This window comes from Dryobates pubescens, chromosome 6 (genome assembly GCF_014839835.1).
Source record: "Dryobates pubescens isolate bDryPub1 chromosome 6, bDryPub1.pri, whole genome shotgun sequence".
NCBI classification, from domain to species: domain Eukaryota; kingdom Metazoa; phylum Chordata; class Aves; order Piciformes; family Picidae; genus Dryobates; species Dryobates pubescens.
The window spans coordinates 46,786,576-46,811,885 of record NC_071617.1 but is presented as its reverse complement, the minus strand read 5'-3'; positions in this window follow the sequence as shown (position 1 = coordinate 46,811,885).

The window sequence follows — 25,310 nt, the reverse complement described above, 5'->3', positions numbered from 1 at the left end:
TGTGACACTCAGGCACTGTGACTCTCTGGCACTGTGACTCTCTGGCACTGTGACACTCAGGCACTGTGACACTCAGGCACTGTGACTCTTTGGCACTATGACACTCTTGCACTGTGATACTCAGGCACTGTAGCTCTCAGGCACTGCGACACTCAGCCATTGTGACTCTCAGGCACCATGAAATTCAGTCACTGTGACACTCAGGCACTGTACCTCTCAGGCATTGTGACACCCAGGCACTGTGACACTCGGCCACTGTAGCTCTCAGGCACTACGACACTCAGGCACTGTGACACTCAGGCACTGTACCTCTCAGGCATTGTGACACTCAGGCACTGTGACTCTCAGCCACTGTAGCTCTCAGGCACTACGACACTCAGGCACTGTGACACTCAGGCACTGCGACACTCAGGCACTGTAGGTCTCAGGCACTGCGACACTCAGGCACTGTGACGCTCAGCACTGCAGATCTCAGGCACTGTGACTCTCAGGTGCTGTGACACTCTGGCATTGTGACATACAGGCACTGTAGCTCTCAGGCTGTGTGACACACTGGCACTGTGACACTCAGGCACTGTGATACTCAGTCACTGTGAGATTCAGGCACTGTGACACTCAAGCATTGTGACACTAAGGTACTGTGACACTCTGGAACTGTGGCACTCTGTCACGGTGGCATTCTGGCATGGTGACACTCTGGCACGGTGACACTCAGACACAGTGACTCTTTGACACTGTGACTCTCAGGCATTGTGACATTCAGGTATTGTGACTCTATCACTGTGACACTCAGGCAATGTGACTCTCAGGCAATGTGACTCTGCTACTGTGACACCCAGGTACTGTGACACTCAGGCATTGTGACATTCAGGCAGTGTGACCCTCAGGCACTGTGACACTCAGGCACTGTGACTCTCTGGCTCTGTGACTCTCTGACACTGTGACACTCAGGCACTGTGACTCTCATGCACTGTGACACTCAGGCACCATGACACTCAGGCACTGTGACACTTTGACACTGTGACACTCAGGCACTGTGACACTCAGGCATTGTGACACTCAGGTACAGTGAATCTCATGCACTGTGACTCTCAGGCATTGCGACATTCAGGTATTGTGACTCTGACACTGTGACACTCAGGCATTGTGACATTCAGGCAATGTGACTCTCAGGCACTGTGACTCTCAGGCATTGTGACAGTCTGGCACTGTGGCACTCAGGCACTGTGACTCTCTGGCACTATGACACTCTTGCACTGTGACACTCAGGCACTGTGATACTCAGGCACTGTAGCTCTCAGTCACTGTGACACTCAGGCACTGCAGCTCTCAGGCATTGTGACACTCAGGCACTGTGACTCTCAGCCACTGTAGCTCTCAGGCACTACGACACTCAGGCACTGTGACACTCAGGCACTGTAGGTCTCAGGCACTGTGACACTCAGGCACTGTGACGCTCAGCACTGCATATCTCAGGCACTGTGACTCTCAGGTGCTGTGACACTCAGGCATTGTGACATACAGGCACTGTAGCTCTCAGGCTGTGTGACACTCTGGCACTGTGACACTCAGGCACTGTGATACTCAAGCATTGTGACACTAAGGTACTGTGACACTCTGGAACTGTGGCACTCTGTCACGGAGGCATTCTGGCATGGTGACACTCTGGCACGGTGACACTCACACACAGTGACTCTCATGCACTGTGACTCTCAGGCATTGTGACATTCAGGTATTGTGACTCTATCACTGTGACACTCAGGCAATGTGACTCTCAGGCAATGTGACTCTGCTACTGTGACACCCAGGTACTGTGACACTCAGGCATTGTGACATTCAGGCAGTGTGACCCTCAGGCACTGTGACACTCAGGCACTGTGACTCTCTGGCTCTGTGACTCTCAGGCACTGTGACACTCAGGCACAATGACACTCAGGTACTGTGATACTTTGACACTGTGACACTCAGGCACTGTGACATTCAGGCACTGTAGCTCTCAGGCACTGTGACTCTCTGGCACTGTGACACTCAGCCACCATGACACTCAGGCACTGTGACTCTTTGACACTGTGACCATCAGGTACTGTGACACTCAGGCACTGTGACACTCAGGCATTGTGACACTCTGGCGCTGTGACACTCAGGCACCATGACACTCAGGCAGTGTGATACTTTGACACTGTGACACTCAGGCACTGTGACACTCAGGCATTGTGACACTCAGATACAGTGAATCTCATGCACTGTGACTCTCAGGCATTGCGACATTCAGGCATTGTGACTCTGACACTGTGACACTCAGGCAATGTGACTCTCAGGCATTGTGATAGTCTGGCACTGTGGCACTAAGGCATTGTGACACTCTGACACTGTTACACACAGGGACTGTAGAACTTTGTAACTGTGAGATTCAGGCAGTGTGACACTCAGGCTCCGTGACACTCAGGCACTAGTGACTCTTTGCCACTGTGACACTCACGCATTGTGACATTCAGGCACTGTGACTCTCAGGCACTGTGACTCTCAGGCACTGTGACTCTGGCACTGTGACTCTCTGGCACTGTGACACTCAGGCACTGTGACACTCAGGCACTGTGACTCTTTGGCACTATGACACTCAGGCACTGTGACACTCAGGCATTGTGACAATCAGGCTCGGTGACACGCAGGCACTGTGACACTCAGGCATTGTGACACTCAGGTACTGTGACTCTCTGGCACTGTGACACTCAGCCACCATGACACTCAGGCACTGTGACTCTTTGACACTGTGACCATCAGGTACTGTGATACTCAGGCACTGTGACAGGCATTGTGCCACTCAGGCACTGTGACTTTCTCACACAGTGACACTCAGGCACTGTGACTCTCAGGCACTGTGACTCTCAGGCCTTGTGACACTCTGGCATTGTGACTCTCATGCCCTGTGACACTCAGGCACTGTGACACTGGCATTGTGACACTCAGGCACTGTGGCACTCAGGCATTGTGACACTCAGGCACTGTGACACTCAGGCATTGTGACAGTCTGGCACCGTAACATGCAGGGACTGTGACACTCAGGCACTGTGACACTCAAGCATTATGAGACTCTGGCACTGTGACACTCAGGCACGATGACACTCAGGCACTGTGACACTTTCTCACTAAGACATTCTGACACTCAGGAAGTGACTGTCAGGCCCTGTGCACCTCTGCCACTGACACACAGGCATTGTGACTGAGGCACTGTAACGCTCAGGCACTGTGACACTCAGGCATTGTGACATAAGGCACTGTGACTCTCTGGCACTGTAAGTCTCTGGCAATGTGACTCTCAGGCGTTGTGACTCTCTGGCACTGTGACTCTCAGGCACTGTGACTCTCAGACATTGTGACATTCAGTCATTGTGACAATCAGGCTCTGTGACTCTCAGGCAATGTGACACTCAGGCAATGTGACTCTCAGGCATTGTGACAGTCTGGCACTCTTTCACTAAGGCATTGTGACACTCTGGCACTGTGACACGCAGGGACTGTAGCACTCTATCACTGTGAGATTCAGGCAGTGTGACACTCAGGCTCTGTGACACTCTGGCACTGTGACACTCAGGCACTGTGACTCTCAGGCACTGTGACACTTTAGGCATTGTGACACTCAGGCATTGTGACACTCGGGCAATGTGACTCTCTAGCACTGTGGCACTGTGGCACTGTGACTCTCAGGCACTGTAGTTATCAGGCACTGTGACTCTCAGGCGCTGTGACACTCAGGCATTGTTACACTCTGGCACTGTGAGACTCAGGCACTGTGACTCTCTCCAATGGTGACACACACTCATTGCGACACTCAGGTACTATGACGCTCAGTCCCTGTGACACACTGGCATTGTGACACTCAGGCACTGCGACACTCAGTCACGGTAGCTATCAGGCAATGTGACACTCAGGCACTGTGACACTCAGGCACTGTGACTCTCTGGCAATGAGACACTCAGGCACTGTGACACTCAGGCACTGTGACACTCAGGGACTGTGACTCTCTGGCACTGTGACTCTCTGGCAATGTGACACTCAGGCATTGTGACACTCAGGCACTGTGACACTCAGGCACTGTGACTCTTTGGCACAATGACACTCAAGCACTGTGACTGTCAGGCACTGTGACACTCAGGCACTGCGACACTCAGGCACTGTAGCTCTCAGGGACTGTGACACTCAGGCACTGTGACACTCATGCACCGTGACTATCAGGCACCGTGAAAATCAGGCACTGTGACACTCAGGCACTATGACACTCAGGCACTGCGACACTCAGGCACTGTAGCTCTCAGGCACTGTGACACTCAGGCACTGTGACACTCAGGCATTGTGACACTCAGGCACTGTAGCTCTCAGGCACTGTGACACTCTGGCACTGTGACACTTACGTACTGTGACACTCAGACACTGTGACACTCAGGTATTGTCAGTCTCTGACACTGTGACACTCAGGCGCTGTGACACTCAGGCACTGTGACATTCAGGCAGTGTGACACTCAGGGACTGTGACTCTCAGGCACTGTGAAACTCAGGCACTGTGACACTGGCATTGTGACACTCAGGCACTGTGACACTCAGGCACTGTGACACTCAGGCATTGTGACACTCAGGCACTGTGACACTCAGGCATTCTGACAGTCTGGCACCGTAACATGCAGGGACTGTGACACTCAGGCACTGCGACACTCATGCATTGTGACTCTCAGGCACCATGAAACTCAGTCACTGTGACACTCAGGCACTGTAGCTCTCAGGCACTGTAGCTCTCAGGCACTGTGACACTCAGGCACTGTGATACTCAGGCACTGTAGCTCTCAGGCATTGTGACACCCAGGCACTGTGACACTCAGGCACTGCGACACTCAGGCATTGTGACTCTCAGGCACCATGAAACTCAGTCACTGTGGCTCTCAGCCACTGTAGCTCTCAGACACTACGACACTCAGGCACTGTGACACTCAGGCACTGCGACACTCAGGCACTGTGACGCTCAGCACTGCAGATCTCAGGCACTGTGACTCTCAGGTGCTGTGACACTCAGGCATTTTGACATACAGGCACTGTAGCTCTCAGGCTGTGTGACACTCTGGCATTGTGACACTCAGGCACTGTGATACTCAGTCACTGTGAGATTCAGGCACTGTGACACTCAAGCATTGTGACACTAAGGTACTGTGACACTCTAGAACTGTGGCACTCTGTCACGGTGGCATTCTGGCATGGTGACACTCAGGCACGGTGACACTCAGGCACAGTGACTCTCAGGCACTGTGACACTCAGGCACTGTGACTCTCTGGCACTGTGACTCACAGGCACTGTGACACTCAGGCACTGTGACTCTCAGGCATTGTGACACTCAGTTACAGTGAATCTCATGCACTGTGACTCTCAGCCATTGTGACATTCAGGCATTGTGACTCTGGCCCTGTGACACTCAGGCATAGTGACACTCAGGCAATGTGAATCTCAGGCATAGTGACACTCTGGCACTGTGACACACAGGGACTGTAGCACTCTCTCACTGTCAGATTCAGGCAGTGTGACACTCAGGCTCCGTGACACTCAGGCACTATGACACTCAGGCACTGTGACTCTTTGCCACTGTGACACTCAGGCATTGTGCCATTCAGGCACTGTGACTCTCTGGCACTGTGACACTCAGGCACTGTGACTCTCTGGCACTGTGACACTCAGGCACAGTGACTCCCTGGCACTGTGACTCTCTGGCAATGTGACACTCAGGCACTGTGCCTCTCAGGCACCGTGACACTCAGGAACTTTGGCTATTTGACACTGTGACACTCAGGCACTGTGACACTGATGCATTGTTACACTCAGGCACTGTGTCTATCAGGCACTGTGACACTCAGGCACTGTGACTCTGGTACTGTGACACTCAAGCACTGTGACACTCAGGCACTGTGACTCTCTGGCACTGTGACTCTCAGGCACTGTGACTCTCTGGTACTGTGACATTCAGGCACTGTGACTCTCAGGCACTTTGACACTCTGGCACTGTCACACTCAGGCATTGTGACACTCAGGCACTGTGACTCTCTGGTACTGTGACACTCAAGCACTGTGACTCTCTGGCACTGTGACTCTCAGGCACTGTGACACTCAGGCACTGTACCTCTCTGGCACTATGACTCCCTGGCACTGTGACACTCGGGTATTGTGACTCTCACGCACTGTAACTCTCAGGCACTATGACGCTCAGGCACTGTGACACTCAGGGACTGTGATTCTCAGGCATGTGACACTCAGGCATTGTGGCACTCTGGCACGGTGGCACTCAGGCACTGTGACACTCAGGCATTGTGACTCTCAGGCATTGTGCCAATCTGGCACTGTGACACTAAGGCATTGTGAATCTCAGGCACCATGACACTCAGGCACTGTGACTCTTTGACACTGTGACACTCAGGCACTGTGACACTCAGGCATTGTGACATACACTGTGACTCGCTGGCACTGTGACTCTCTGGCACTGTGACTCTCAGGTTCTGTGACACTTGGACACTGTGACTCTCTGGCAGAGTGACACTCAGGCACTGTGACACTCAGGCATTGTGACATAAGGCACTGTGACTCTCAGGCACTGTGACGCTCAGGCACTGTGACACTCATAGACCGTTACTCTCAGGCACTGTGACACTCAGGCACTGTGACTCTCAGGCATTGTGGCAGTCTGGCACGGTGGCACTCAGGCACTGTGACACTCAGGCATTGTGACATAAGGCACTGTGACGCTCAGGCACTGTGACGCTCAGGCACTGTGACTCTCAGGCATTGTGCCACTCTGGCACGGTGGCACTCAGGCACTGTGACACTCAGGCATTGTGACTCTCAGGCATTGTGCCAATCTGGCACTCTGACACTAAGGAATTGTGACTCTCAGGCACTGTGGCAGTCAGGCACTGTGACTCTTTGATACTGTGACACTGTAGTGAAGGATGCTTATGGTCAGGATTGTGCCCCAAACATTTCTGGAACATACTCTTCTGAGTGTTAAACCTTTTTATTTCCCGCTTCTTTCTGAGGGCAACAGGGGGGATCCTGGCGCCACTGAGTCCCGGTAAACAGCCTGGGCATAGCATATACTTACACCATATTTGGTAGGTATTAGTCCATTGGTTAACCTTGCGTTAGCAACAGAATGCTCATTGGGCCAGTATTCCCTGGGGCAAATGGTAAATAGGGGTCGTTTGGTTAATGAGCCCCCCCACATCGTGTTGGAGCCTGTGAGTGTGTGCGTGCCAGTGCTGCCGTAGTCCACCTTGCCCGGGACTCAAGCCAGTGCCCCCAAGAGACCTCACGCTCCTTTGCCACCGTCACCCAGCTGCGTGCGGTGCCGTGGACAGTATCCCGTGGGATCGACAACTGCGCGACCCATTGCCACAGGAGAAACGCCAGCAGCCCGTGTGAACCAGCGTCGCTGACCTGCCACAGCCCCCCTCGAGCGGGAGACCTTTGTGTCCTGGGAGGAGCAGCAGCCACGCGGTGCAGCCACGCGGCCAGCGCCATTTCCTGTCTCCGTCTTACGACACATCCGTGCCACGTTTCTGGACTATAAATATTATTAAGGAGAGATCTCACGAAGTCCTCAGCTTGTAAGTCAAGCCTTTCTTTATAGGTTCCAGTTAAGGTAGCGTTTGGATTTCTCCGAGTGGAGGGTTGCCGGTCACCGACCAACCCCTCCCCCGCCGCTTTCTGAATTAGTTTCGATTCTAAGTTCTGTGAATTGTTTGATTCAATTGCCCACATTTAAACATTCAGTAAACATTGTTTCACTAACCGGATATTGATACCTGTGAAGGGTGACTGTAAATACCCCGTTACAGAGTTTATAAATAAATTTAACATATATTTTCATTGGTGTATCTGCCGCTCATTTTCTGAGGGCATATTCACGACATTAATGGCGCAGTGCAAGGGTTATCCAATAAGTGACTATCTTTACAGAATGGGATACGTGGTGACACGATCCGATATACAATGGGCTATAGAAAATATGACAAATCCGGACCAAATTACTACGAAATTAACCGAATACGTGGTCGAGCTATGCGCTGACCCAACCGCAGTAACCAAGGAAAGAGTTACTGCGATCGGGGCTTGCATAATGCGAGCATAAGACGAATTTACAGCATTGCAATAAGAGATTAAAACACTCGAGCTAAAAAATAACTCCCTGGAAAGAGAGTTAGGAAAGGCCGAGGCACAAAATGGTAAACTTCATGACTTGTTTACGTTGCAAATTAAAGAAAGCAACGCTACTCTCAAGGCATTTGCGGGATCAGACAGAGACTCTGATTCAAACCTCCCTGGGATCTCCCAGCCGCCTAGCCCTGAGGAGCCCCGCGGCCGCGATGTCGTGCCCGGACCCATATCTCCTGTACCGTCCTTCTACGAATTCCCCCCACCGCAGTTTCACGGAAAGAACTTAAAAGTAGCGAGTCCCACCGTAGCGCAAGACTTTAGACCCACGGTCTCCTTGGAGCTGCCGACGCTCCAAACAGCGAGTCCCGATTCACCCGTTCAGCCCAGCACGTCAGCAGCAGCGCGCGAATTAAATCCGCCTGCTAGTAGTGCTCCAAGGAGCATAGTCCGGAAAAAATACCGGAGCTACCAAACGGAGAGAAACCCGTCTGACCGGGGCGATACGGATTACAGTTCGGAAGACGAACCCGTACGGAGCAAAGCCGTGTATTTACGTCCCGTTCTTAAAGAGCAATACACGGATGGCCACTGCGGCCGAGGGACAACAACTACCTCCGTTCGCCCCTATAGCGGAGCAAAGCTTCGGGAGCTGCAGGAGACGTTCGCACGAGAACCGGACGAGTCGGTAACAGACTTTTTGTATCGCGTTATGGAATTGGGTGGGGACACAATTATTTTGGACCGTAATGAAGCAAAAGGCTGTTCATGGGGCCATGAGGTATTTTTGGGGATGGGTCCAGAGGGACACCACTCGTTAACTTCCCGTATAGCTCACTGGGCTGGAAGTTTAGACCCTATAGATAGAGATGAACCAACAGAAGTGAGGGTTACAAGTTCGGCTGAACTTACTGCCGCAATTAAAAGGTTGGCGTGCGTTCAAGCAATGTACGATCCCGGGGCATATTCTTCCCCATTAGATGCCCCAATTAACCCAGTGCGACTCAAAATTCTAATCCGTGGTCTGCCGCCGGGTCTAAAAAATGTATGTGATGCCAAAAAGGAGGAAATTGAACGAGTAATCGAAAGGAATAATGCCTCTGCTAATTCCCGGGAACACCACTTAACTTGGGAAGAGCTTCTAATGGCATTATCCCACAAGGGCCGAGACCTGGGCTATTCTGACCATACGCTCACGGCCAAAACTCCCAGCGACAGACACCATACCGGCTTCAAAGGCAACCACGCGGCGACGCCGCGGGGGAAGAAGCAGGAAGTGCGCCACGCTAAGGCATGCCCTACTGCAACTTCTGCGAGCTCAAGCAGCAGCGCGGAGTCAGATCGCAGTCATCCGGGAAGTCCCAGAGGGAGGAATTCCCACCGCCGGAGAGATAAACAGCGTACTTCTAAGAGATCCTCCTCACCCAGAGAGAAATGGTATCGACTAGCACAGTCTCTGAATGTACCTGAATTCGTGATAGCGCCATTAGAAACGGGACTATTAAAAGGAATAGTGCTGGCCTTGCAAAATAAATCCGGCAGCTGGAAAGAGGACAACTACAGAAGTGATCGCCGCGGCAAGGAGAATGGAGCTGGAAGCAGCAGTCCTAAAACTGTTTCCCCCAGCAAGGATGCTAACCCCTTCATACCTCGCCGCCAGAGCCCAGATAAAAAGCCAAAAAACTAGACACAGCGGTGACTGGTCCAGGCCTCACTCATCGCTTTGTTAACACTTGTCAATGGTCTGAGGATCCAGAGCCTTTCATTTTGATTCCCACTGGACCTGATCGAACTGCTGTAAAATTCCTTATTGACACTGGGGCGCAGATCAGTGTTTTGAATGTGCAACAAGCCAAACGCTTGAGAATCTTACCATCCCGCAAGAAGATAAAGATACAGGGTGTTACAGGAATGCCTCATACATGCCATTTAGCCAAAACAAGGTTGTGGCTTCCTGGCGACAAGCGGAGTACCCTGGTAGAAGTTGCCCTGAGTCCGTACCCAGAGAACATCCTCAGATTTGATGTTTTAGCTGGAAAACGGTGGCATCTCCCTAATGGTACCTTGTGGTGCTTTGGCTCCTATGGAGTACGAGCAAAAGGGACCAGAACCGCTCGGGTAGGCACTCTCCAAATTGCTCCACCCTTACCCAAATCGAGTATCACATGTGTTGCACAATACTCCTTACCAGCAGCAGCCAGACAAGGTATCACTGAGGTGATTGCAGACCTGGAAAAGAGACAAATCATCACCAGGACGCACTCACCCTATAACTCACCAATGTGGCCAGTGCGTAAACCTGACGGACGATGGAGACTCACCATTGACTACAGAAGACTCAACAGCAACACACCTCCTCTCACTGCTGCAGTCCCAAGCCTGACATCCATCGTGACAGCAATCCAAGCTGCATCACATACTTGGATGGCCTCACTGGACATTAAGGACATGTACTTTATGATCCCTCTACGTGAGGAAGACAAACCACGGTTCGCTTTCACGTGGCAAGGTTCCCAATTCACCTTCAATCGTCTTCCCCAGGGGTACAAGCACTCAGGAACCATTGCACACAATTCCCTAGCAGCACTGTTAGACACCATTGAAGTCCCAAAAGATGTAAGTGTGTACCAGTACATAGATGACATCTTTGTCGGGGGAAATGACAAAGGTAAGGTGGGTTCAGTAGCTGCAGCGATCTGGGATCTTTTAACCAAAAATGGGTTACAAGTTCCACAAGACAAATGTCAAGGCCCAAGCCAAGAGATTAAGTTTCTTGGATCCTGGTGGGTTGCAGGAGCAGTATCAGTGCCAGAGGATGCTCTTGAGGCTATTGAAAGGGATCAACTTCCCAATAACAATAGGGAGCTTCAGCAGCTCTTGGGTACCTTGGGTTACTGGAGAAAACATATTCCAGGTTTCTCAGTAATTGCTCGTCCCCTCTATGACCTGCTTAAAAAGAACAGAGTCTGGGACTGGACCCCAAGGCACACTGAAAGCCTAAAAGTCTTGAAGGACGAATTAAAGGCTTACCAGAAATTGGGCCCTTTGCACCCACATGACCCCTTAAGGGCAGAATGGGGCTTTTCTGAACATGCTTCCTATTGTGGGGTTTTTCAAAGAGGACCCAAAGGCCCGAACAGAGCTCCTTTATTCTCTTCAACAGCATTCAAAGATGCTGAAAAGAGATACTCTGAATGGGAGAAGGGACTCCTGTCTTTGACCCGGGCTGTCAAAGAGGCCAAGAAGCTACGCACTATGCAGGATATCGTAGTGCAGGGCCCATTCCCTCTGCTCAAAGCAATCCTAAAGGGAACCCCTCCACCAGAGGGAATTGCTCAGAAGGCTACCGTGAGAAAATGGTATGCCTATCTGGAAGGGATGGCTCAGCTTATGCCTCTAAGAGAGGGACCCACAAAGGTGTCCAAATTGCAGCAGCCCATCAACCCACATACTGTTCCTCTATGCCAGCCCTACAAGCCGTCTCCTATTCAGGTAGCACCTGAATTGACTGCTGATGCCAATACTGAAGGAGTGTGGTTCACCGATGCATCCGCCCAAAGGGTAGGATCACAGTGGCATTATAAAGCCGCAGCACTGGAAATTGGCACAGACAGAACTGTCATTGAAGAGGGTGAAGGCAGTGCCCAAGTGGGAGAACTGCGTGCCCTCATGCTAGCTGTGGAAAATGGTGCAGAGACCATATACACTGATTCGCATGCCACTTTCAAAGGTGCCACCGAATGGATTTGCCAGTGGGAAGCAAATCAATGGATAGTTGGCAACACACCAGTTTGGAGGGCAACTGACTGGCAAAGACTACTAGAGATAAGTCGAGCCAGGACTATCAGAGTAGGATGGGTGAAGGGACACTCTAAGAAGCAAACCCCTGCTGCTACTTGGAATCAACAAGTAGATGACTTAGCAAAAATCAGTGTAGTTGATCGTGAGGAAAAGGAGTGGGAGCGACTGGCTGAGTGGCTACATATTAAAAGAGGTCACTCAGGTAAGTCAGACCTTTACTACGAATGCAGATCCAGGGGGTGGCCAGTTTCTCTGACCACATGCGAAACCATTGTTTCAGCCTGCCCTCAGTGCCAGGTTAGATTAAAAGCTAACCATCCTGGTCTGGCTCCAGCCCAGCATATTAAGAAAGACAAAGTGCTATGGAGCACATGGCAAATTGATTGTGTGGGTCCCCTCCGACCCTCACATGGGAAAAAATACATACTGGTAGGGGTAGAAGTGGTTTCAGGCTTAGTCATGGCCACTGCCACTAGCACTGCTTCAGGAGCTCAAACCATTGACACTCTAAAGAACTGGTTCAGCATTCTGCCTATGCCTGAACATATTCAGAGTGATAATGGTTCACATTTCACCTCAGCCTTAGTGCAAGACTGGGCCCGAGGAGAAGGAGTCAAATGGATGTTTCATACTCCATATTATCCCCAGGCAAATGGCATGGTGGAAAGGGCAAATGGCCTCATCAAGAAACATGCAAATGTTTCAAGGAGTAACTGGGACAAACGCCTGCCTTCTGCAGTTTTCATTGTAAACAATCGATGGGGAACTTATGGCAGCCCCAAAGTCAAGGCATTCTGCCCTGCTGACCCAGTTAGGGATGTCAGCCACATGCCAGGGAAGGCAAAAGATGAACACCCACATTCACTAACAGAGATGCAGGTGGGCCAACCAGTGTTAGTGAAACTGCCTTCTATTGGGATTGTACCCATGACACTGGCTAAGCCCAGGGGTCTATACGCTTGGGAGGCTACTGACATCAATGGGAAAACTCATCGCATAAGTGCTCGGTGGGTCATTCCGAATTACTAACTGTTAAGCCCGGCTTTAAACACCATGGCCAGTTTTGCTTCCCCACAGAGTGACAACGGTTCCAGTGGACAGACTATCCTGGAGATGAAGACCCATCTCGGGAGTAACAGGGATCCATCACCAGTCAGGGGGTGGAGACTAGAAAACACTAAAGTCATTGGTACTGACGTTAGAATTAAGAAGTTCTATCCTGTTGTAGTATGCTTTGTTTAGAGTACAGTTGTACAGTTCTGAGATACGTATATATATGTATGATGTTCTTGTGATGTTTATATATAATGTTTAATTCATCTTTGATAGAGTTTAATCATAGAACAGCATTTGCCCACATATAGTTGCCCATAAGCAGGGGGTGGAATGTAGTGAAGGATGCTTATGGTCAGGATTGTGCCCCAAACATTTCTGGAACATACTCTTCTGAGTGTTAAACCTTTTTGTTTCCTGCTTCTTTCTGGGGGCAACAGGGGGGATCCTGGCGCCACTGAGTCCCGGTAAACAGCCTGGGCATAGCATATACTTACACCATATTTGGTAGGTGTTAGTCCATTGGTTAACCTTGCGTTAGCAACAGAATGCTCATTGGGCCAGTATTCCCTGGGGCAAATGGTAAATAGGGGTCGTTTGGTTAATGAGCCCCCCCACATCGTGTTGGAGCCTGTGAGTGTGTGCGTGCCAGTGCTGCCGTAGTCCACCTTGCCCGGGACGCAAGCCAGTGCCCCAAGAGACCTCACGCTCCTTTGCCACCGTCACCCAGCTGCGTGCGGTGCCGTGGACAGTATCCCGTGGGATCGACAACTGCGCGACCCATTGCCACAGGAGAAACGCCAGCAGCCCGTGTGAACCAGCGTCGCTGACCTGCCACAGCCCCCCTCGAGCGGGAGACCTTTGTGTCCTGGGAGGAGCAGCAGCCACGCGGTGCAGCCACGCGGCCAGCGCCATTTCCTGTCTCCGTCTTACGGCACATCCGTGCCACGTTTCTGGACTATAAATATTATTAAGGAGAGATCTCACGAAGTCCTCAGCTTGTAAGTCAAGCCTTTCTTTATAGGTTCCAGTTAAGGTAGCGTTTGGATTTCTCCGAGTGGAGGGTTGCCGGTCACCGACCAACCCCTCCCCCGCCGCTTTCTGAATTAGTTTCGATTCTAAGTTCTGTGAATTGTTTGATTCAATTGCCCACATTTAAACATTCAGTAAACATTGTTTCACTACCCGGATATTGATACCTGTGAAGGGTGACTGTAAATACCCCGTTACAGAGTTTATAAATAAATTTAACATATATTTTCATTGGTGTATCTGCCGCTCATTTTCTGAAGGCAGATTCACAATAGACACTGATGCACTGTGACACTCAGGCATTGTGACACTCAGGCACTGTGCCTCTCAGGCACCGTGACACTCAGGCACTGTGACTCTTTGACACTGTGACACTCAGGCACTGTGACACTCAGGCATTGCGACACTCAGGCACTGTGACTCTCTGGCACTGTCACTCTCTGATACTGTGACACTCAAGCACTGTGACTCTCAGGCACTGTGAAACTCAGGCACTGTGACACTCGGGCACTGTGACTCTCTGGCACTGTGACACTCAGGCACTGTGACACTCAGGCACTGTGAATCTCTGGCACTGTGACACTCAGGCACGGTGACACTCAGGCACTGTGAATCTCTGACAATGTGGCACTAAGACATTGTTACACTCAGGCACTGTGACACTCAGGCACAGTACCTCTCTGGCACTGTAAGTCCCTCGCACTGTGACACTCAGGCACTGTGACACTCCGGCACTGTGACTCTCTGGCACTGTGACACTCAGGCACTGTGACTCTCTGGCACTGTGACTCTCTGGCACTGTGACACTCAGGCACTGTGACTACCAGGCACTGTGACTCTCTGGCAATGTGACACTCGGGCATTGTGACTCTCAGGCACTATGACACTCAGGCACTGTGACTCTCAGGCATTGTGGCACTCTAGCACAGTGACACTCAGGCATTGTGACTCTCAGGCATTGTGCCAATCTGGCACTGAGACACTAAGGCATTGTGACACTCAGGCACTGTGACTCTCAGGCACTGTGACACTCAGGCACTGTGACACTCAGGCACTGTGACTATCTGGCAATGTGACACTCAGGCACTGTGACTCCCTGGCACTGTGACTCTCTGGCAATGTGATATTAAGGCATTGTGACACTCAGGCACTGTGACACTCAGGCACTGTGACTCTCTGGCACTGTGACACTCAGGCACTGTGACACTCAGGCACTGTGACTCTCTGGCACTGTGACACTCAGGCACTCTGACACTCAGGCATTGCGACACTCAGGCACTGTGACTCCCTGGCACTGTGACTCTCTGGCAATGTGATATTAAGGCATTCTGTCTCTCAGGCACTGTGACACTCAGGCACTGTACCTCTCTGGCACTGTGACTCCCTGGCACTGTGACACTCAGGCACTGTGACACTCAGGCACTGTGACACTCAGGCACTGCGACTCTCTGGCACTGTGACACTCAGGCAGGGTGACTCTCTCGCACTGTGACTCTCTGGCACTGTGACACTCAGGCACTGTGACTACCTGGCACTGTGACAGTCAGGCACTGTGACTCCCTGGCACTGTGACTCTCTGGCAATGTGACACTCAGGCACTGCACCTCTCTAGCACTGTGACTCCCTGGCACTGTGACACTCAGGCACTGTGACACTCAGGCACTGTGACTCTCTGGCACTGTGACACTCAGGCAGTGTGACTACCTGGCACTGTGACAGTCAGGCACTGTGACTCCCTGGCACTGTGACTCTCTGGCACTGTGACACTCAGGCACTGCACCTCTCTGGCACTGTGACTCCCTGGCACTGTGGCACTCAGGCACTGTGACTCTCAGGCATTGTGGCACTCTGGCACTGTGACTCTTTGACACTGTGACACTCAGGCACTGTGACACTCAGGCACTGTGACTCTCAGGTACTGTGACACTCAGGCACTGTGACTCTTTGACACTGTGACACTCAGGCACTCTGACACTCAGGCACTGTGACTCTCAGGCACTGTGACACTCAGGCACTGTGACTCTCTGGCACTCTCACTCACTGGCACTGTGACACTCAGGCACTGTGACACTCGGGCACTGTGACTCTCTGGCACTGTGACACTCAGGCACTGTGACTCTCTGGCAATGTGACACTCAGGCACTGTGACACTCAGACATTCCGACATTCAGGCACTGTGACACTCAGGCACTGTGACTCTCTGGCACTGTGACACTCAGGGACTGCACCTCTCAGGCACTGTGACTCCCTGGCACTGTGACACTCAGGCACTGTGACTCTCAGGCATTGTGGCACTCTGGCACTGTGACACTCAGGCACTGTGACACTCAGGCACTGTGACTCTCTGGCACTGTGACATTAAGGCATTGTGTCTCTCAGGCACTGTGACACTCAGGCACTGTGACACTTTTACACTGTGACAGTCAGGCACTGCGACACTCAGGCACCGTGACACTCAGGCACTGTGACTCTCAGGTACTGTGACACTCAGGCACTGTGACTCTCAGGCACTGTGACACTCAGGCACTGTGACACTCAGGCACTGTGACTCTCTGGCACTGTGACACTCAGGCACTGTGACTCTCTGGCACTGTGACTCTCAGGCACTGTGACACTCAGGCACAGTACCTCTCTGGCACTGTAACTCCCTCGCACTGTGACACTCCGGCACTGTGACTCTCTGGCACTGTGACACTCAGGCACTGTGACTACCAGGCACTGTGACTCTCTGGCAATGTGACACTCAGGCATTGTGACACTCAGGCACTGTGACACTCAGGCACTGTGACTCTCAGGCATTGTGGCACTCTGGCACTGTGACTACCTGGCACTGTGACAGTCAGGCACTGTGACTCCCTGGCACTGTGACTCTCTGGCAATGTGACACTAAGGCACTGCACCTCTCTAGCACTGTGACTCCCTGGCACTGTGACACTCAGGCACTGTGACTCTCTGGCACTGTGACTCTCAGGCACTGTGACACTCAGGCACTGCACCTCTCTGGCACTGTGACTCCCTGGCATTGTGGCACTCTGGCACTGTGACTCCCTGGCACTGTGACACTCAGGCACTGTGACACTCAGGCACTGTGACTCTCAGGCACTGTGACACTCAGGCACTGTGACTCTCTGGCACTGTGACACTCAGGCACTGTGACACTCAGGCACTGTGACTCTCTGGCACTGTGACACTCAGGCACTGTGACACTCGGGCATTGTGACTCTCAGGCACTATGACACTCAGGCACTGTGACTCTCAGGCATTGTGCCAATCTGGCACTGTGACACTCAGGCACTGTGACACTCAGGCACTGTGACACTCAGGAACTGCACCTCTCAGGCACTGTGACTCCCTGGCACTGTGACACTCAGGCACTGTGACTCTCAGGCATTGTGGCACTCAGGCACTGTCACTCTCAGGCATTGTGGCACTCTGGCACTGTGACACTCAGTTATTGTGACACTCAGGCACTGTGACACTCAGGCACTGTGACTCTCAGGCACTATGACACTCAGGCACTATGACACTCAGGCACTGCACCTCTCTGGCACTGTGACTCCCTGGCACTGAGACACTCAGGCACTGTGACTCTCAGGCATTGTGGCACTCTGGCACTGTGACACTCAGGCATTGTGACTCTCAGGCATTGTGCCAATCTGGCACTGTGACACTCAGGCACTGTGACACTCAGGCACTGTGACACTCAGGAACTGCACCTCTCAGGCACTGTGACTCCCTGGCACTGTGACACTCAGGCACTGTGACTCTCAGGCATTGTGGCACTCAGGCACTGTCACTCTCAGGCATTGTGGCACTCTGGCACTGTGACACTCAGTTATTGTGACACTCAGGCACTGTGACACTCAGGCACTGTGACTCTCAGGCACTATGACACTCAGGCACTATGACACTCAGGCACTGCACCTCTCTGGCACTGTGACTCCCTGGCACTGAGACACTCAGGCACTGTGACTCTCAGGCATTGTGGAACTCAGGCACTGTGGCTCTTGACACTGTGACACTCAGGCACTCTGACACTCCGGCACTGTGACTCTCAGGCACCGTGACACTCAGGCACTGTGAATGTTTGACACTGTGACACTCAGGCACTGTGACACTCAGGCACTGTGACTCTTTGACACTGCGGCACTCAGGCACTCTGACACTCAGGCACTGTGACTCTCTGGCACTGTAACACTCAGGCACTGTGACTCTCAGGCACTATGACACTCAGGCACTGTGACACTCAGGCACTGTGACTCTTGACACTGTGACACTCAGGCACTCTGACACTCCGGCACTGTGACTCTCAGGCACCGTGACACTCAGGCACTGTGAATGTTTGACACTGTGACACTCAGGCACTGTGGCACTAAGACATTGTTACACTCAGGCACTGTGACACTCAGGCACAGTACCTCTCTGGCACTGTAACTCCCTCGCACTGTGACACTCAGGCACTGTGACACTCCGGCACTGTGACTCTCTGGCAGTGTGACTCTCTGGCACTGTGACACTCAAGCACTGTGACTCTCAGGCACTGTGACTCTTTGACACTGTGACAGTCAGGCACTGTGACACTCAGGCATTGTGACACTCAGGCACTGTGAATCTCTGGCACTGTGACACTCAGGCTCAGTGACTCTATGTTACTGTGACACTCAGGCACTGTGACTCCCTGGCACTGTGACTCTCTGGCAATGTGACACTAAGGCATTGTGTCTCTCAGGCACTGTGACACTCAGGCACTGCGACTCTAATGCACTGTGACACACAGGCACTGTGACTCTCTCGCACTGTGACACTCAGGCACTGTGACTAACTGGCACTGTGACACTCAGGCACTGTGACACTCAAGCACTGTTACACTCAGGCACTGTGACTCTCTGGCACGGTGACTCTCAGGCATTGTGCCAATCTGGCAATGTGACACTAAGGCATTGTGACACTCAGGCACCGTGACACTCAGGCATTGTGACACTGAGGCACTGTGACACTCAGGCATTGTGACACTGAGGCACTGTGACTCTCTGGCACTTTGACTCTCTGGCACTGTGACACTCAGGCACTGTGACTCTCTGGCACTGTGACACTCAGGCATTGTGACTCTCAGGCACTGTGACTCTCTGGCACTGTGTCTCTCTGGCAATGTGACACTAAGGTATTGTGTCTCTCAGGCACTGTGACACTCAGGCACTGTACCTCTCTGGCACTGTGACTCCCTGGCACTGTGACAATCAGGCACTGTGTCTCTCTGGCACTGTGACTCTCTGGCACTGTGACACTTCAGGCACTGTGAATCTCTGCAAATGTGGCAGTAAGACATTGTGACACTCAGGCATTGTGACACTAAGGCACTGTGACTCGCTGGCACTGTGTCTCTCTGGCAATGTGACACTAAGGTATTGTGTCTCTCAGGCACTGTGACACTCAGGCACTGTACCTCTCTGGCACTGTGACTCCCTGGCACTGTGACACTCAGGCACTGTGACTCCCTGGCACTGTGACACTCAGGCACTGTGACTCTCTGGCACTGTGACTCTCAGGCACTGTGACGACCTGGCACTGTGACACTCAGGCACTGTGACTCTGTGGCACTGTGACACTCAGGCACTTTGACACTCAGGCACTGTGACACTCAGGCACTTTGACACTCAGGCACTCTGACACTCAGGCACTGTGACTCTGTGGCACTGTGACACTCAGGCACTTTGACACTCAGGCACTGTGACACTCAGGCACTTTGACACTCAGGCACTCTGACACTCAGGCACTGTGACTCTCTGGTACTGTGACACTCAAACACTGTGACTCTCAGGCACTGTGACACTCAGGCACTGTGACTCTGTGGCACTGTGGCATTCAGGCACCATGACACTCAAACACTGTGACTCTCAGGCACCATGACACTCAGGCACTGTGACTCTTTGACACTGTGACACTCAGGCACGGTGACACTCAGGCATTGTGACACACAGGCACTGTTACTCTTTGGCACTGTTACACTCAGGCACCTTGACTCTCTGGCACGGTGACTTTCTGGCAATGTGACACTAAGGCATTGTGACACTCAGGCACTCTGACTCTTTGACACTGTGACAGTCAGGCACTGTGACACTCAGGCATTGTGACATTCAGGCACTGTGACTCTGTGGCACTGTGACTCTCTGGCACTATGGCATTCAGGCACCATGACACTCAGGCACTGTGACTCTTTGACACTGTGACACTCAGGCACGGTGACACTCAGGCACTGTGACGCTCAGGCACTGTGACACTCAGGCTCAGTGACTCTATGTTACTGTGACACTCAAGCACTGTGACTCTCAGGCACTGTGACTCTTTGACACTGTGACAGTCAGGCACTGTGACACTCAGGCACTGTGACACTCAGGCACTGTGAATCTCTGGCACTGTGACACTCAGGCACTGTGACTCCCTGGCACTGTGACTCTCTGGCAATGTGACACTAAGGCATTGTGTCTCTCAGGCACTGTGACACTCAGGCACTGTACCTCTCTGGCACTGTGACTCCCTGGCACTGTGACACTCAGGCACTGTGACTCCCTGGCACTGTGACACTCAGGCACTGCGACTCTAATGCACTGTGACACTCAGGCACTGTGACTCTCTCGCACTGTGACACTCAGGCACTGTGACTAACTGGCACTGTGACACTCAGGCACTGTGACACTCAAGCACTGTTACACTCAGGCACTGTGACTCTCTGGCACGGTGACTCTCAGGCATTGTGCCAATCTGGCAATGTGACACTAAGGCATTGTGACACTCAGGCACCGTGACACTCAGGCATTGTGACACTGAGGCACTGTGACTCTCTGGCACTGTGACTCTCTGGCACTGTGACACTCAGGCACTGTGACACTCAGGCACTGTGACTCTCTGGCACTGTGACTCTCGGGCACTGTGACACTCAGGCACTGTGACACTCAGGCATTGTGACTCTCAGGCACTGTGACTCTCGGGCACTGTGACACTTCAGGCACTGTGGATCTCTGCAAATGTGGCACTAAGACATTGTGACACTCAGGCATTGTGACACTCAGGCACTGTGACTCGCTGGCACTGTTACTCTCTGGCAATGTGACACTAAGGTATTGTGTCTCTCAGGCACTGTGACACTCAGGCACTGTACCTCTCTGGCACTGTGACTCCCTGGCACTGTGACACTCAGGCACTGTGACTCCCTGGCACTGTGACACTCAGGCACTGTGACTCTCAGGCACTGTGACGACCTGGCACTGTGACACTCAGGCACTGTGACACTCAGGCACTGTGACACTCAGGCACTTTGACACTCAGGCACTGTGACACTCAGGCACTGTGACTCTGTGGCACTGTGACTCTCAGGCACTGTGGCATTCAGGCACCATGACACTCAGGCACTGTGACTCTTTGACACTGTGACACTCAGGCACTGTAACTCTTTGACACTGTGACACTCAGGCACTGTGACACTCAGGCATTGTGACACTCAGGCACTGTGACTCTCTGGCACTGTGACTCTCAGGCACTGTGGCATTCAGGCACCATGACACTCAGGCACTGTGACTCTTTGACACTGTGACACTCAGGCACTGTGACTCTTTGACACTGTGACACTCAGGCACTGTGACACTCAGGCACTGTCACTCTGTGGCACTGTGACTCTCTGGCACTGTGACACTCCTGCACTGTGACTCTCAGGCACTTTGACACTCAGGCACTGTGACTCTCATGTACTGTGACACTCAAACACTGTGACTCTCAGGCACTGTGACACTCAGGCACTGTGACTCTGTGGCACTGTGACTCTCTGGCACTGTGGCATTCAGGCACCATGACACTCAGGCACTGTAACTCTTTGACACTGTGACACTCAGGCAAGGTGACACTCAGGCATTGTGACACTCAGGCACTGTGACTCTGTGGCACTGTGACTCTCTGGCACTGTGGCATTCAGGCAGCATGACACTCAGTCACTGTGACTCTTTGACACTGTGACACTTAGGCACGGTGACACTCAGGCATTGTGACACTCAGGCACTGTGACTCTTTGACACTGTGACACTCAGGCACTGTGACTCTCTGGCACTGTGACTCTCTGGCACTGTGACACTCAGGCACTCTGACACTCAGGCACTGTGAATCTCTGGCACTGTGACACTCAGGCACTGTGACTCCCTGGCACTGTGACTCTCTGGCAATGTCACACTAAGGCATTGTGTCTCTCAGGCACTGTGACACTCAGGCACTGTGACACTCAGGCACTGTACCTCTCTGGCACTGTGACTCTCTGGCACTGTGACACTCAGGCATTGTGACTCTCAGGCACTGTTACTCTCTGGCACTGTGACTCTGTGGCACTGTGACTCCATGGCACTGTGACACTGAGGCACTGTGACTCTCAGGCACTGTGACTCTCTGGCACTGTGACACTCAGGCATTGTGAGCTAAGGCACTGTGAGTCTCAGGCACTGTGACTCTCTGGCATTGTGACACTCTTGCATGGTGAGTCTCAGGCATTGTGCCAATCTTGCACCTTGACAGTAAGGCATTGTGACACTCAGGCACTGCACCTCTCTGGCACTGTGACTCTCAGGCATTGTGGCACTCAGGCACTGGGACTCTCAGGCATTGTGGCACTCAGGCACTGGGACTCTCAGGCATTGTGGTACTCTGGCACTGTGACTCTCAGGCACCGTGACACTCAGGCATTGTGAATGTTTGACACTGTGACACTCAGGCAGTGTGACTCTCAGGCACTGTGACACACAGGCACTGTGACACACAGGCATTGTGACACACAGGCACTGTGACACTCGCGCACTGTGACAATCAGGCACTGTGTCTCTCTGGCACTGTGACTCTCTGGCACTGTGACACTTCAGGCACTGTGGATCTCTGCAAATGTGGCACTAAGACATTGTGACACTCAGGCACTGTGACACTCAGGCACTGTGACTCTCTGGCACTGTGGCATTCAGGCAGCATGACACTCAGTCACTGTGACTCTTTGACACTGTGACACTTAGGCACGGTGACACTCAGGCATTGTGACACTCAGGCACTGTGACTCTGTGGCACTGTGACTCTCAGGCACTGTGACATTCAGGCACCATGACACTCAGGCACTGTGACTCTTTGACACTGTGACACTCAGGCACTGTGACTCTCTGGCACTGTGACTCTCTGGCACTGTGACACTCAGGCACTCTGACACTCAGGCACTCTGACACTCAGGCACTGTGAATCTCTGGCACTGTGACTCTCAGGCACCGTGACACTCAGGCATTGTGAATGTTTGACACTGTGACACTCAGGCAGTGTGACTCTCTGGCACTGTGACACACAGGCATTGTGACACACAGGCACTGTGACACTCGCGCACTGTGACAATCAGGCACTGTGTCTCTCTGGCACTGTGACTCTCTGGCACTGTGACACTTCAGGCACTGTGGATCTCTGCAAATGTGGCACTAAGACATTGTGACACTCAGGCATTGTGACACTCAGGCACTGTGACTCGCTGGCACTGTGACTCTCTGGCAATGTGACACTAAGGTATTGTGTCTCTCAGGCACTGTGACACTCAGGCACTGTAACTCTCTGGCACTGTGACTCCCTGGCACTGTGACTCTCAGGCACTGTGACACTCAGGCACTGTGACACTCAGGCACTGTACCTGTCTGGCACTGTGACTCCCTGGCACTGTGACACTGGGGCATTGTGACTCTGAGGCTCTGTGACTCTCAGGCTCTGTGACTCTCAGGCACTGTGACTCTCTGGCACTGTGACATTCAGGCACCATGACACTCAGGCACTGTGACTCTTTGACACTGTGACAGTGAGGCACTGTGACACTCAGGCATTGTGACTCTCTGGCACTGTGACTCTCAGGCACTGTGACTCTCTGGCACTGTGGCATTCAGGCACCATGACACTCAGGCACTGTGACTCTTTGACACTGTGACACTCAGGCACGGTGACACTCAGGGATTGTGACACTCAGGCACTGTGACTCGCTGGCACTGTGACTCTCTGGCAATGTGACACTAAGGTATTGTGTCTCTCAGGCACTGTGACACTCAGGCACTGTGACTCCCTGGCACTGTGACTCTCAGGCACTGTGACTCTCTGGCACTGTGACTCTCTGGCACTGTGACACTCAGGCATTGTGACACTCAGGCACTGTGACACTCAGGCACTGTGACACCCAGGCACTGTGACTCTCTGGCACTGTGACTCTCAGGCACTATGACACTCAGGCACTGTACCTGTCTGGCACTGTGACTCCCTGGCACTGTAACACTCGGGCATTGTGACTCTCAGGCTCTGTGACTCTCAGGCACTGTGACACTCAGGCACTGTGACACTCAGGCACTGTGACGCTCAGGCACTGTGACTCTCTGGCACTGTGACACTCAGGCACTGTGACACTCAGGCACTGTGACTCTTTGACACTGTGACAGTCAGGCACTGTGACACTCAGGCATTGTGACACTCAGGCACTGTGACTCTGTGGCACTGTGACTCTCTGGCACTGTGGCATTCAGGCACCATGACACTCAGGCACTGTGACTCTCAGGCATTGCGACACTCAGGCACTGTCATTCTGTGGCACTGTGACTCTCTGGTACTGTGACACTCAAACACTGTGACTCTCAGGCACTGTGACACTCAGGCACTGCGGTAGGGCAGACATCCTGGTTGGAGTCTGTTATAGACCACCCAACCAGGAGGATGATGTCGACGAAGCATTCTATAGACAGCTTAAGGCTGTCTCAAGATCTCCTGACCTTGTCCTCATGGGCGACTTCAACCTGCCTGACATCTGCTGGGATCTCAACACAGCAGAGAGGAGGCAGTCTGGGAGGTTCTTAGAGTGCATGGAGGACAGCTTCTTATCCCAGGTGCTGCGTGAGCCTACCAGGGGCAAGGCTTTGCTTGACCTCCTCTTCACCAACAGGGAAGGGCTGGTGGGTGATGTGGTGGTCAGAGGCTGTTTAGGGGCCAGCGACCACGAGATAATTGAATTTTCGGTATTTGGTCAAACTAAGAGGGGCAGCAAGAAGACCTCCACTCTGGACTGCCGGAGGGCAGACTTCAGGTTGCTCAAGGAAATAATTCAGAGGGTTCCTTGGGAGAAAGCCCTTAAAAATAAAGGGGTCCAGGAGGGCTGGACCTGCATCAAGAAAGAACTGATGAAGGCTCAGGAGCAGGCTGTGCCAATGTGCCGGAA